The sequence below is a fragment of the Xenopus tropicalis genome, chromosome 1, assembly GCF_000004195.4.
Source record: "Xenopus tropicalis strain Nigerian chromosome 1, UCB_Xtro_10.0, whole genome shotgun sequence".
NCBI classification, from domain to species: domain Eukaryota; kingdom Metazoa; phylum Chordata; class Amphibia; order Anura; family Pipidae; genus Xenopus; species Xenopus tropicalis.
The window spans coordinates 20131746-20148066 of NC_030677.2; positions in this window are offsets into that span (position 1 = coordinate 20131746).

Consider the following 16321-nt stretch of genomic DNA (forward strand, 5'->3'; position numbering starts at 1 on the left):
CTCACTATTTATTGGGCTTATGGGGGCTGTTTGGGCCTCTGGGTACTGGGAATGCCAGAGGGGCTGCTGTAAGATGCCATAGACACTCACTATTTATTGGGCTGCTGGGGGGCTGTTTGGGCCTCTGGGTACTGGGAATGCCAGAGGGGCTGCTGTAAGATGCCATAGACACTCACTATTTATTGGGGGGCTGTTTGGGCCTCTGTGTAGTTATAATGCCAGGGAATATTTTGAGTCCCAGTCCAGGCTTGCCTGTGGGATATAATAGGGCTTTGGCTATTTGACACTAATAAGTACTATGAAATACAATTAATGGTATATAGGGTAAGGGAAGAAATTCTAGGGCAGGAACGCCTAATACTCCATGACTTTACATTGCAAGGATTCACATGCTCCGCACTGTGCTACTCTCAGTGAATCATTCAGCGCCATTAAAATTACAAGCGCCTCGATAATTGAGCATGATGTAACGGGGTAATTATCTAATGACTTAGTGGGAAACACAAATACTTCTGCGCGCAGGAACGTGACCCTTTGTCCAAACTGCCGAGCTCAATGCTCAGTCGTACGGCACAAACAGTTTGCTGTGTGGGTTTAATTATAGCATAGTGTATAATAATGTACATCCATTTGTCCTTATGTGTGCTCTGGCTATATCAATAAATAACCCGGCCTCGGGTAGCATTTGGTACCGAGTGTGTAGGGATAATGTACCCCCTACTGTAAATGATAAGGATATTAGCAGTCACTGAGGGGTTCTGTGCCCATATAAAGGCACAAGGCTGCAGGCTGAGTTATACAGGGAACTCTGAGTATCACTCATGTATTATAAGGGATAATGTACCCCCTACTGTAAATGATAAGGATATTAGCAGTCACTGAGGGGTTCTGGGACCATATAAAGGCACAAGGCTGCAGGCTGAGTTATACAGGGAACTCTGAGTATCACTCATGTATTATAAACTGAGTTATACAGGGAACTCTGAGTATCACTCATGTATTATAAGGGATAATGTACCCCCTACTGTAAATGATAAGGATATTAGCAGTCACTGAGGGGTTCTGTGCCCATATAAAGGCACAAGGCTGCAGGCTGAGTTATACAGGGAACTCTGAGTATCACTCATGTATTATAAGGGATAATGTACCCCCTACTGTAAATGATAAGGATATTAGCAGTCACTGAGGGGTTCTGTGCCCATATAAAGGCACAAGGCTGCAGGCTGAGTTATACAGGGAACTCTGAGTATCACTCATGTATTATAAGGGATAATGTACCCCCTACTGTAAATGATAAGGATATTAGCAGTCACTGAGGGGTTCTGTGCCCATATAAAGGCACAAGGCTGCAGGCTGAGTTATACAGGGAACTCTGAGTATCACTCATGTATTATACGGGATAATGTACCCCCTACTGTAAATGATAAGGATATTAGCAGTCACTGAGGGGTTCTGTGACCATATAAAGGCACAAGGCTGCAGGCTGAGTTATACAGGGAACTCTGAGTATCACTCATGTATTATAAGGGATAATGTACCCCCTACTGTAAATGATAAGGATATTAGCAGTCACTGAGGGGTTCTGTGCCCATATAAAGGCACAAGGCTGCAGGCTGAGTTATACAGGGAACTCTGAGTATCACTCATGTATTATAAACTGAGTTATACAGGGAACTCCAAGGTGACTTCCAACATGCTCATATTTTACAACAGGGTTTACATTACCTTTTATAATCCAGATGATTCAGTGAGTCATGGAGCAGAATTGCTTGACTCAACACAATTTGTAAGGATATTATATTTTACAGGATATTCATGGCTATTGTGCATGATAAGTTTAGACATAACAGGAATGTATGTATATGTATCCTCCATATGCAATAAATCAAAGGAATTTATTTTAATATAACAATCTTTGCAATGCCACTTTAATAGAAAGGCAAAACCATTCGATAAATGCTAAAGAAACAAAAATAAAGACAACCTGCAGAGTAACTGACACTGATATTATCTGCAACCTGCTGAAAGTTCATGTTTTGGCCAAACTTCCTTTCTATTTTAATATCAAACATAAGTTGCTTCCCTGTGGCCGCGATGCTCTGCAGGTAACATAGAAGCTTTAACCACATGTGTAGCTATGTATCAGCCATGTATAGCCTTGGTTCCTTTCTGGGCTCATACACTATATATAAATATAAATATATAAATATAAATATATATATAGTGCAGGTTCTAGAAGCAACAGCAGCCAGAATATAAATGCCAGTGCGGCGCTGAGTCATATTGGGTTCCGTGCAGGTTCTGTGCAAATGTACATAAGCAGCCACACTGTCCCCTTAGCGCTGGGGGTTGTGGTTACCCCTTTACAAAAGTATCTGCAAAGTGTCCGTGCACTTGTAAAGATCACTACAGCAGCATCTTTCTTTACTTTGTATTGTTACACAATCATAAAGGGGAACTCCACCCAAAAACTGTTTATTTTTTATTATTGTTCCGGAGTTAGAACCAGCAGTGCAGGGGATATAAAGAGCCACAAATCTGTTGCTTCTGCTAATGAATACATTTGTCAGTAACTGTATCACCGCTGAGAATGCTTTATTAATGTATATTTTAGTAAGTAAATACATTTTTTGCAATGGGGAGTAGTTTTGGCAAATTATTGATTAAAGTTAAGTGCTGGCATAGAGAAGGCCAATCAGCTGATTATTTCTGTTGCCTTTTCCTGATAAAGCAACAGTCCTGTCCTACTTTTAAAGTCCAGTTCAGCCTTTTGCCATTCTGATGTATTTAGTGCAAAGAGAGGACTCAGCTACAACTACAAGTGCAAGCACAGTTGCACTAAAATGGATGTAAACTCTGCACATAGTGATGCCAAGGACCTTGCATCCAACGTGCTCCTGGCATTTCCCTATAGTTGCATTAAGCGCCATTGCTTCCATCCAGTCTGCTCTGATCGTGGCCCAAAGTGCCTGTTGAGGCTGAAGAGCCCTGGAGCTACCACCACCATAATAATAAGGGGGTAATTTCATGGTACCCACAGCAGCTTGCGTTCATAGTCATGGTTGTAAATGGCCCCATTGGGTTACCTGGCTACATAGTTGAAGGGGATGTCATCTAACATAGCAACCAGTCAGGCAGCTTTCCAACTACTGTGGGGCACAATGGGGAGGAAGACCAAAAGAGAAGGGGGCAAGGGAAAGAAAAGGCTTGGCTGGTGTCCAGTTAGGGGAGTGACACCCAACTACAGTAAGTCAAGACCCCAGGTGGAGTGTAGGGAGGAGAGAACCTGTGTTCATCATGGCTTGGGGGGAAGTCCTGGAACATGTATAGATGCAACTGTAGGGCCAAGGAGCAGCTGACTGACTACTGTGTGGTTGAATGTTCCAGCCAAGGTCTCTTTAAGAATGGCGGCAGCATGGAAATTGTTGTCTGAAATACAGATGTAATAGTTTCTAGCAAATGAGTGCACTGGATACATTAGCCCAGAGGATATGGCCCCACAGCTTGGCCTGTCTGAAATCCTTCCATTGAAGAACCACTATAATCTCAAATATCCCTATAGAAAAAAAGCTTAGTATGGGGTAACTCCTACATTGGCCTGGTTTTATGGTATCTTTCTGTAGAACCATAACAACACCTATAGAGTTTTCCCTGCTATAGAAAGTACTATGTTCTCAGGCCAACCCCCCCGCCCCCCCAGCAGCGCATTTACCTGCCCCCAGGAACGCTAAGCCATGTCTTCTATGCATTTCTTTTTTGGGGATTAGAACAAATAGTAGGGCTCCTCAGCTCTTAATATATCCATTAGATAAATAATGTGTAATAAAAAAAATAAGGTTGTTTCTTCAAAACAACATCCAGAGTAGGGAAACTGAATTTCACACTTGATATAGGGAATTACATGTAAACTTAGATCCAACTGCTTTGTTCTTGTCAGTTAAGGTTCTGTTCATTATCAGAAGGCTGAGCTGCCTCCTATTGGAGAAGCACTGTGCTCTGTTTATTATAGCAGACTTTTCTTTCAGGGGTCCACATAGGGGTGACTGCTCTGAGCTCCTTACCAACTGTTTCTGGCCCTGTATAAATGGGGCAGAGAGGCCGAAGGAAGGAAAAGATGTGGTTATCGGGTATAGTTATGCAAGGTGGAGACAGGAGAACAAGATGGAGGCAGTAATTCTACAGAATATCAGTGTTTCTCTACCTGCAGAATGAGCTTCCATGTTTTTTACCCACAGTGCATTCCTTGTTCCCAGAATTCCAGTGTCTTTGCATACATTCCAACATTTTGTTTGTATCACAATGCTGTAAAACTGGTGCACTATGGGTATCCCTCTCCAAATCTCACATGGCATGGGTGGGCATCAGGGTGTGCATTGTGGGCACAGAGGACTAAGGAGACCATGGATTTAATGGGTGCTCAATGAGCCGTTTCACAAACAGTCCAGCCCAGTGTTGCAAAACTAGCCCTTTTCAGATGTACTGTCTGTATCTAAATACACAGCAGTGTAAATATGTACTTGAGTAAATGCACGTCTACTCCAGCTTTCTGTTGTCCTAAGATGGTTCTGTTGGTAACAATGGAAGGGTTGGGCTATGGAATTCTAGTTCTGCATCTCATGAGTTTGCTCCTTCTGTACTCCTAACTACATTTTCAGGCAAAGTAAGTTATTGCACCAAAAATAATGGGGTAGAAATTAAAAAAACTAAAGGAAGTTGGAAGTTAAAAAAGAAGGCTTAGATGAGAGTCTACCAAGCGGCAGGAATGTGAGGGGGCTACTGGAAAGAGGGAAAAAGGGGGTTCAATGGACAACAGAAATGGGTAAAAGGAAGCAGAGAGAAGGTATTGAGCGTCAGGAAAGAGTAGCAAGGAGGCAGTTAGCAACGTGGAAAATAAAGATGTATATACGATAGGCAATACTAGCCAAGGTACAAAATAAAGGCAAAGGAGATGTGCCTATGTGCCTAGTATAGGAATTCCAGATGTAGAGTCATTGTGGGAGAGAAGCTGCACTAAGCTATTAGGACTTTTTATGAGACCTTCTAAATAGTAATATAAACACGTGATAGAGTACAGGCACAGGGGAGGTAACACTAAGCTCAGGAAATAGCCGTAGTGCCAGCCAAAACTGGGTCACTCTACTATGAACAAGTACAAACAACTGTAAATGTATAAGCTTTTATCATGGGCCATTTGACATTCAAATCCCTACACATGGGCAGATATTGCTTGGCCACTCCTAGGGTAGGCAACTTATTGGCCTGTGTATGGAATGAGGGTATGGTGCTGGTGCTGTTAGAGCAGGGAGTATGGTGCTTGCAGGGCCGGAACTAGGGGTAGGCAGAAGAGGCAGCTGCCTAGGGCGCAACGACTGGGGGGCGCCAGACAGGAGCCTCTACTGCCTACCCCTAGCTCCTTTGTTATTGCCCCCGCCACTTGTCGATACGCGGTGGGGGCAGTGAACTATCGCGTAGCCGCCTCCCCCCCCCCGAACTGCGCATGCGCGCTGAAAAGCGAGGGGGGGGGAAGGTGCAGGGGCAAGGTGGCCGACCGGGTTGCCTAGGGCGCCCGGTCGGCTTGGCCCACCCCTGGGTGCTTGGGTTGTTTGATAGGAGGGTATGGTGCTGGTACTGTTAGAGCAGGGAGTATGGTGCTTGGGTTGTTTGGTAGGAGGGTATGGTGCTGGTACTGTTGGAGCAGGGAGTATGGTGCTTGGGTTGTTTGGTAGGAGGGTATGGTGCTGGTACTGTTGGAGCAGGGAGTATGGTGCTTGGGTTGTTTGGTAGGAGGGTATGGTGCTGATACTGTTGGAGCAGGGAGTATGGTGCTTGGGTTGTTTGGTAGGAGGGTATGGTGCTGGTACTGTTGGAGCAGGGAGTATGGTGCTTGGGTTGTTTGATAGGAGGGTATGGTGCTGGTACTGTTGGAGCAGGGAGTATGGTGCTTGGGTTGTTTGGAAGGAGGGTATGGTGCTGGTACTGTTAGAGCAGGGAGTATGGTGCTTGGGTTGTTTGGTAGGAGGGTATGGTGCTGGTACTGTTGGAGCAGGGAGTATGGTGCTTGGGTTGTTTGATAGGAGGGTATGGTGCTGGTACTGTTGGAGCAGGGAGTATGGTGCTTGGGTTGTTTGGAAGGAGGGTATGGTGCTGGTACTGTTAGAGCAGGGAGTATGGTGCTTGGGTTGTTTGGTAGGAGGGTATGGTGCTGGTACTGTTGGAGCAGGGAGTATGGTGCTTGGGTTGTTTGGTAGGAGGGTATGGTGCTGGTACTGTTGGAGCAGGGAGTATGGTGCTTGGGTTGTTTGATAGGAGGGTATGGTGCTGGTACTGTTGGAGCAGGGAGTATGGTGCTTGGGTTGTTTGGTAGGAGGGTATGGTGCTGGTACTGTTGGAGCAGGGAGTATGGTGCTTGGGTTGTTTGGTAGGAGGGTATGGTGCTGGTACTGTTGGAGCAGGGAGTATGGTGCTTGGGTTGTTTGATAGGAGGGTATGGTGCTGGTACTGTTGGAGCAGGGAGTATGGTGCTTGGGTTGTTTGGTAGGAGGGTATGGTGCTGGTACTGTTGGAGCAGGGAGTATGGTGCTTGGGTTGTTTGGTAGGAGGGTATGGTGCTGGTACTGTTGGAGCAGGGAGTATGGTGCTTGGGTTGTTTGGTAGGAGGGTATGGTGCTGGTACTGTTGGAGCAGGGAGTATGGTGCTTGGGTTGTTTGGTAGGAGGGTATGGTGCTGGTACTGTTAGAGCAGGGAGTATGGTGCTTGGGTTGTTTGGTAGGAGGGTATGGTGCTGGTACTGTTGGAAAAGGGAGTATGGTGCTTGGGTTGTTTGGTAGGAGGGTATGGTGCTGGTACTGTTAGAGCAGGGAGTATGGTGCTTGGGTTGTTTGGTAGGAGGGTATGGTGCTGGTACTGTTGGAGAAGGGAGTATGGTGCTTGGGTTGTTTGGTAGGAGGGTATGGTGCTGGTACTGTTGGAGAAGGGAGTATGGTGCTTGGGTTGTTTGGTAGGAGGGTATGGTGCTGGTACTGTTGGAGAAGGGAGTATGGAGCAACACCAAGGAGAGACCCTGCCATTCCCCAGTGCTGTAATTACAGAAGCAGAACGTTAGTGTAAGGGGAGGCCCAGAATAAAGGGCTTTGCTGCAAAACAGGGAAACAGAGTTATTTAACCAACATGCCACCCACTCGAAAACAGCTTATGAAAGGCCTGAAACTGCCGAGAGAGAGAGAGAGAATGTGCGTAGTCAGGCCACAATATGGCAGAGATAGGGCAGGGCTGTGCGGAGTGGAAAAAACAATCATTTCCCTTATCAAACGCACTGTAATGCCTCAGGCTGGGAAGGGCCACATTATCTCGCCGGGCACTCGGGCAGCACAGGCACTCACGTCAGGGCTCACAGGCTGCACGTGCCTCATGGGAATATGTAGAAATATCAAGCAGGCCCCTTATCCTCCTATCATATCTTTTATTAAAGGGGAAGTAAAGCCTTTATACTGTGTTATATGCCATAGGCTATGCAGTTTGAAGGGGGTATCAATCTTAGAACTTTAATTGCATGTACCTGCTGATATTGTGAATCATTTACGGCTTTTGTTTTTTATATTTGTGGGGCCTTGATCATTTTCCTTGCTAGTAGGCACAACAGGCTGCCCAAAAGTACGGACTCATAAGGAGCCCCCTCTCCTGTTGTTTTCAAGTCTGTCATTCACACCCACTACCTGGTTGCTAGGGATAAGGGGGTCCCTAGCAATCAGATAACAATTTAAACATCAAGCTGAAGAGTTACAGAGCAACAACTTAAATTAGAAAAATGAAAACCCACTTGCTACACCATAGAAGGAACAAGAGTGGAGATGGGATTGGACCAAGAACTGTACTACCTGTGCCGGGGCATTGTGGGTATTAGGGCTGCGGTACCCAGGATGCACTAGAGCAGTCGAATGCACTGCTAGAGGGTCTTGGAAAATCACAGTTTAAAGATGACCTCTAGAGGTGCTGTTGCATTGATGTCTATGGTAAAGGGCTCAGGAAGGCAAGGAAATTGAATAAATGGAAAATAAATGGCTCACGAAAAGCTGTCCCTTTATGTTGTATTCTTACCCCCATGTGTAATAAAAGGCAAAGCATTTGCCCAGGAGCAGCAACCTATAGCAACCAGTAAGATGTTTGCAATGTAAACAGATTTCTGATTGGTTGCTATGGGTTATACTCAGATACAGTGGTGCTGACATGGCCAATTCATAGAGTAGCCATACGGGGAATGAATCCAGGCCACCCTGCTTCAGAATGAATGAATTAAGCTTGCTCTGCTTCCCCTTTAAAGTCACAAGCCCATGTATGCTAGCTGAAACCCAAGCTCAAATATTTATTTTTTTCCCAAATAAAACGCCCGGAGTGGAATGTCGGAATTATTTTTCTACAGGAACGTGAGTATTTGCTCTGCATACAAACTGCGCATTAAACACCTACTGAAAGAGAGCGGGTCTCATTCACGCTTTATCCATTGACAAGAACCTTTCTGTATCATAAAGTGCTGCTTCCTACTCCCCCCCCTTACATTACTGGTGATGTTGCCCATAGCAACCAATCAGATCTTTACTTTTGATATCTAAGTTGTAGGTGACTGTTCAAATCTAATTGCTATGGGCATCCTTACTGGTGATGTTGGCATACACACAATAATAAATATGCTTGTCGTCTACATTTCCAATATGGTGCACACTATCCAGTGAGGGCAGATCTCGATTGGGCAAGTTAGATTTTCCATTAGATCAGGGACTGCATTGGGTTGTTGATGCGTTCCTCAGTCCAACGGCGCTAAAGCCCACCATTTTAATTAGATCATTTGGCCCTGGTGGATCGCAGCATGTATGGCCACCTTAAGTCTACATATGTACACTACAAGGCCAAAAGTGTCCATCCGTCTATACAACACTCTTCCATCCAACACCCATCTATACAACACTCTTCCATCCAACACCCGTCTATACAACACCCGTCTATACAACACTCTTCCATCCAACACCCGTCTATACAACACCCGTCTATACAACACTCTTCCATCCAACACCCGTCTATACAACACTCTTCCATCCAACACCCGTCTATATAACACCCGTCTATACAACACTCTTCCATCCAACACCCGTCTATACAACACCTGTCTATACAACACCCTTCCATCCAACACCCGTCTATACAACACCCTTCTATCCAACAACTTAACCAAGGGTTTTGGCATGAACTTGGTGCCTTTGGCCTTTTTTCTTCTGGGAAGGTTTCTACTACATATTGGAACATGCTGGTGGGATTTGCTTTTTATTAATGTGAAAGAGGTTGGGCAGTGATGTTGGGGATCAGGTCTGGCTGACACTTGGCACCCCAGTTCATCCCACAGGGGTGGGTCCAGTCCCACAGGACTCAGACCACTCAGGTGCTTCCACTCCCATCTTGGCAAACCCATTCCGTATGGACTTTACTTTGTGCATGGGGGCATTCTTGTTCTGAAAGTTCATCCCCCAAAACTGTTGTTTCCAAAATGTCCTTGTCTGATGTAGTGGCACCAGTGACAGCAATGATGGCTATGGATAAAACAGCCAATACGAATAATAAAAATGTGCACAAAAACTTGGTCACGCCGGGTTCCCCTGCAAACAAATCTTCTAAGGGGGTCCGGCACGAACAGTCCCTTCTCTCCATAAAGTTTGCCTTCTGTGAGGTTTGCCCCATAGAGAACACAAGGCAGCACTTCCATTTGCAGAGCATTTAGCATGGGCTGCAGAGAGTGCTGCACTGGGGGTGCAGAAGGTTACTTCCCTGTAAGCCACACATTTCTCTTGCAAATCTGCTGTGCAGGCCACATGCAAATCTCAAAGGGTGATGAGGCCTAAACAGGAGAAAACCAGTAGTCAGACTGACTAGAACAGAAATACCCGCAACCATAGGCAAACACAGCAGAGGGGGGCAAAGTCTGAGACCCCAGAAGCAACCAACCACTGGAAACTGAATTATTTGTGTTTTTTTCTGCACCGAAATGGAATTAAATTTATTTTTGTTTCCCTGCTCCCTGACAATACAAAGGGCAAGTCCTGTGGATTTCTCCCAGTCAGTACCAGTATGTGTAGGCAGTACTCAGAGGAGCTCCCAATATACAGGTATTGAACCTGGGACTGGGGTATTAGCATTGAACCTTTATGCCCAAATTATATCCCCTATTATTCTGTTATGCTCAAAATATATAATAACATAGTAACATAGTAAGTTGGGTTGAAAAAAGACATACGTCCATCACGTTCAACCATAATGCCTATATATAACCTGCCTAACTGCTAGTTGATCCAGTACATACTCTCTAATTAAGCGCCCCTAGTTACACAATTGTGGAAAATGTTAGTGACTTTCTGGGATTTGCCAATAAATACATTTCCTACAGATCGACATTACCGTAGCACCTAGTCTGGATAACAGGTTGCTTTTCATAGATAACTTTCCACCCACCCCTGTAATATATTCTGTGGACACCCATGCATGCAGTAGTTGTGTGCTGCTGATATAAAGGGTGGTGCAAATATAGTAAGTAAATCAGCTGTTACAGGGATAAAAGTCCCAGCAACCTTGTTCATTGATAGCGACACTGAACTCAGTGACTTCTAATATCCTTAGTATTCACTGTATTACCTATTATAATACATGAGTGATACTCAGAGTTCCCTGTATAACTCAGCCTGCAGCCTTGTGCCTTTATATGGTCACAGAACCCCTCAGTGACTGCTAATATCCTTATCATTTACAGTAGGGGGTACACTATCCCTTATAATACATGAGTGATACTCAGAGTTCCCTGTATAACTCAGCCTGCAGCCTTGTGCCTTTATATGGGCACAGAACCCCTCAGTGACTGCTAATATCCTTATCATTTACAGTAGGGGGCACATTATCCCTTATAATACATGAGTGGTACTCAGAGTTCCCTGTATAACTCAGCCTGCAGCCTTGTGCCTTTATATGGGCACGGAACCCCTCAGTGACTGCTAATATCCTTATCATTTACAGTAGGGGGTACATTATCCCTTATAATACATGAGTGATACTCAGAGTTCCCTGTATAACTCAGCCTGAAGCCTTGTGCCTTTATATGGGCACAGAACCCCTCAGTGACTGCTAATATCCTTATCATTTACAGTAGGGGGTACATTATCCCTTATAATACATGAGTGATACTCAGAGTTCCCTGTATAACTCAGCCTGCAGCCTTGTGCCTTTATATGGGCACAGAACCCCTCAGTGACTGCTAATATCCTTATCATTTACAGTAGGGGGTACATTATCCCTTTATAATACATGAGTGATACTCAGAGTTCCCTGTATAACTAATACCATTTATCACAAACCCACTAATCACCCCATGCCCATATACAGATCTGGAGCCCTGAGGGGGGCCCACAAGCAGCATAAGGATAAAGTATGCCATGTATCTGTAATTAAAAGGGCAGGCAGCTAGTTGCCCCCCCGAGCCACAGCCACCTGTTTCTGAGGACAAGCTGCATCCGTTGGCCACGTGCCCCCATCTGTTTGATAAACGCTCTGCATATTTAGCGGAGGACACAATTATCCAACTCCATCTTTTTTCCTTTTAATTAAGCCTTGTGATAGGCATTCCATTAAAATCCGCATCCCAAGTAGTAAGCACGAGAGGGACAATAACGAGCGGGGCAGCGGGGTCACAGTTCATTGTCGTTTCAAAGGGGAACGCTGCTCCGAGCGAAGGGCTGGGGGGCCACACAGAGGAGCTGCAATTGGGAGACAATGGGAGCATCTCCGGCACTGCTGCCCTTATTAATTGGGCATTTAGCAAACTGGCTGATTTCCCAGCACTCACAGCGCAAACAATGGAGCGGACGCATTGCCTACGTTGCTTCCAGGCTCCCGTGCCAGCAGAACCATAAGCAGATCATAGCAGAGGCCTAGGTTCAGGATCGGGCTGGGCCAGCGGGATGCTGGGAAAAACCTGGTGGACCCAGGCCCCCAGATCCACTCCTTGGGTTAAACACTGGGCACGTTCCTCTATGACCTTTTCCCCCAGGCAGAATACAAGGTACATGCAGGGGGCGCTGTTGTTGGTGGACCTCCTGTGAGGTGGAAGCCCCAGACCCCCCAGTCACCCAAACACAACCACACAGGAAAGCGCCCCGAATACAGCCTTATTTCCCACTAAAGTGAATAGTGTCACCAGTGGTGTAACTTGGTCGCGCCGGGCCCCCCTGCAAAGAAAGTCCCTTCTCCCCTGCCCCCTCCTCCAGCTGGCTCCCTGCCAGATGCCCCAGCCCGCGCTGAAGAGGGGCCAGGGAGGAGGGACTACAAAACAGCAGTCCCCCCCCCCCCCCCCCCGTCGCCCTGGGGCCCTCCCACAACTGTAGAGTATCATACCTCCTAACATTTGAAAAATGAAAAGAGGGACAAAAAGATTTGGCGTGCAGCACGGCAAATGTGTGGCCACACTCACTTTATGGCCACGCCCTAATTGTCACACCCCATTTTTTTAAAAAAAAAATACTCCTTTTATATAGATGAAATGGTGGGATCAGACGCAAATGTGCTATACCCTCATACTGTACTACCTAAGGAAAACAAAATAGCAACTCCTACATATAAAATACAAATATAGAGAGAAGGCAGTCAGTTATAAGTGAGTTATAACTATGTACCAGTTTTGCCTCCCCGTACACAGTGCCCCCAATGGCCCAACAGACAGTACCCCGCATACACAGTGCCCTCATAGACAGTAGTAGGGGGCGCTGTTGTTGGTGGACCTCCTGTGAGGTGGAAGCCCCAGACCCCCCAGTCACCCAAACACAACCATACAGGAAAGCGCCCCGAATAGTACGCATACACAGTACCCCCCATACACAGTGCCCCCAATTGCCTCCATACACAGTACCCCCCATACACAGTGCCCCCAATTGCCTCCATACACAGTACCCCCCATACACAGTGCCCCCAATTGCCTCCATACACAGTGCCCCCCATACACAGTGACCCCAATTGCCTCCATACACAGTACCCCCCATACACAGTGCCCCCAATTGCCTCCATACACAGTGCCCCCCATACACAGTGACCCCAATTGCCTCCATACACAGTACCCCCCATACACAGTGCCCCCAATTGCCTCCATACACAGTGCCCCCCATACACAGTGACCCCAACTGCCTCCATACACAGTACCCCCCATACACAGTGCCCCCAATTGCCTCCATACACAGTACCCCCATACACAGTGCCCCCAATTGCCTCCATACACAGTACCCCCCATACACAGTGCCCCCATAGACAGTACCCCCATACACAGTGCCCCCAATTGACCCCATAGACAGTGCCCCCAATTGACCCCATAGACATCCGGGACAGCGGGATGCGCTATAAAAACCGGGACAGTCCTGCAGAAAGTGGGACAGTTGGGGGGTATGCTGTATAGGTAGTTACGCCAAGGAGTGCCACAAGGTTAGTGTGAGCCAATAAAGAAGATGAAATACATTAGCCACAGAGACAAATAAAAGCAATAAAACATTTTGCCCTTGCCCATGTCATCAAATATATACAGAACTCTCCAAGGTAAACGAGGAGATGCCTTTGTTCCAAATTTAAGGTGATGCTTAAAACAAACTGACTGGGCAAATAATTGCAACACAATCCTCATTTACACACTGCTTTCTGCTCTGTAAATCGGCCTTTTGTGCTGCCCGTACCCCGCCGTTCCCTATTCACAGAGCAATTGCCAAATGTGAGCGAGGGAGAGGCAGTTTTTCGGGATTTGGGTATTGCCTTGGGCCGAGGGCTATTTATTCTGCACAGATTTGTGCTACAAAGAACAAAGTCAATGGGAATAGTAGAATATACATTAAATATTATTATTTATATCATTGACAGATCCCCATGGCCGTGCCTTCATGTTACGTGTAGGCCCAGAGTCGCTACTGAAACACCATTTCTACATGGAATTCTGCCCCTAGGGTGAGCAAATAGATCGTTTTTACCAGAGCTTCAATTATATAGGGCAGTTACACCTCTCTATGATATATAATGTGCTGGAGATGCCAATCGATTACACACTGCTCTCACTGTATCATGTGCTTTGGATGCTACTATCTATTGTTCTCACTGTGCAGGAAAAACCATTACCAAATTGTCTTGTTATATAATGTGCTGGAGATGCCAATTGATTACACACTGCTCTCACTGTATCATGTGCTTTGGATGCTATGCCATTATACAATGTGCTAGAGTAAAAGCAGTGCTCTGGATCTGCTTGCTCTATGGCAGTGAATAACTCCTTCCGCCCCAGCTGCTCTCCTAATTGCGAGCGGGGAGGGAAGACACAGGGGGTTGGAAGATGCCGGTGGGGGCAAGAATCGGTCTATTGAGGGTGGGCAGTTTGGGGCCCTGGTAGGGATCTCTGTGCACCGGGCCCCTCAGAAGATTTTTTTGCACACATTAGTAAATTTATCTAAAATGATTTTTGTATAAACTTATTCCCCCTTTTACCCTACAGCAGGGGGTCCTACAGCGCAAGTACAAGCTGCTCTTGTTCTAGTTCCCAGTAAAACTTGAGGACAGGAGAATAATTAAGGTTCTGCTAAATCCCAATATGTTTCTCTTTTAATTGCCCGTTAGCCCATTCAGGGCCTGATTTTGGCCGCGCGACAGTGACACACAAATCCAATAAACTAAGAGCATTATCAGAACATAATTACAAACCTGAATAAATGTAGAAGTGCGGTTGCGTGTCTTCTTACTCTACGGGTCAAGCCATATGCCAGATTAATTCCCAGCAGCAGCAGCTGGATTAGGCCCTGTCAATGGGCTTCGGCCATTTGGCATAAGGTGCTCCATTGTTGCCTGTTTTTCCCCTTAATCTGCGTAAGGAAATAATCACGCCATTGATGCACGCTCGCAGAGACGGAGATTTAATACCGTAAACGATGTGACCGTGAATCCAGTTGGAGCGTCTCCTACTTTGAGAATTTCCGTCTGCTCTTTGTAATCTCTATAACAGACTTTCCCAACATGTTAGGACTCTACAAGAAAATGAGTACAAGCATTCTATTTATATATTATTTTATACATTTATTTATACATTTATTTCATGCCTGTTTATTACATATGGGATCAGCTCTAACTCACAGTGGCCCCCCTCAAACTGAACTTTCCTCCGAGGGGCTTACCGGGTTAAGTAATTGTTCTTCTGAAGGCTGACTGCTATAAGTCATACAGCCTGCCTGGCTCTGGAACTTATCTGATGCCAGCAGGGTCGGACTGGGCCGCCGGGAAAAGTCCCGGTGGGCCCCAGCGGCCCAGACCCGACCCTATTGCTGCTTTCTCTGGCCTCCAATGTCCTCCCCTGACACGTTTCACATACACATTAAGGGGAGGCTCCTGCGGGGGGGGGGGGTTTAGGGGTGCGCAGCAGGGGCCCCTGCGGGGGATGCGGCCGGAGGAGGCACCTTGGGGGGGTGCGGGGCCCCTGGGGTGGCAGCCCCGGTGGGCCCTGCATCCTCCAGTCCGACCCTGGATGCCAGGTCTGGACTGGGATTCAGAATAGTCCTTGGCACATACACAGAGGCCCAAACAGCCCCCAGCAGCCCAATAAATAGTGAGTGACTATGGCATCTTACAGCAGCCCCTCTGGCATTTGCCAGAACCCACAGATTGCCAGTCCGGGCCTGGGCCCCAGCATTCCCAGTACCCAGAGGCCCAAACAGCCCCCCACCAGCCCAATAAATAGTGAGTGTCTATGGCATCTTACAGCAGCCCCTCTGGCATTTGCCAGAACCCACAGATTGCCAGTCCGGGCCTGTATCCCCACACAGGAAAGCAGGTCTGTACTGTGAAATACTGTCCCAAAGGCAGCCAGCCATATGAATGGAACGTGTACAGAATAAACACACACACATAATACAGTGAGAGTCTGTTATTAAATGAGATATACACATGAGACACACATGATAGATTCAGTTTATAAGGAAGCAAGGAACTCCATAAATGGAATAAATCCAATTGCTGTTATATTAGTATACATTTGAATGGGTGCAGGACTGGGATTGTACAGATAGAAGCCTAGGGGATCATGCAGTGGCCCTAAGCAGTGCTACAATATCTCAGGATTCATATTGGATGGGCTAGTAATATACTACCCAGGTGGCTACTCTACAGAATTAAAGCCAGGCCAAGTACTAGGCAAACTACTAGTCATAGAGCAAAAAAAAGAGTAAGTTGTGCTCACCACTAAATTTTAAACCATTAGGCGGGGGTGCAATAAGGCTGTGGCCT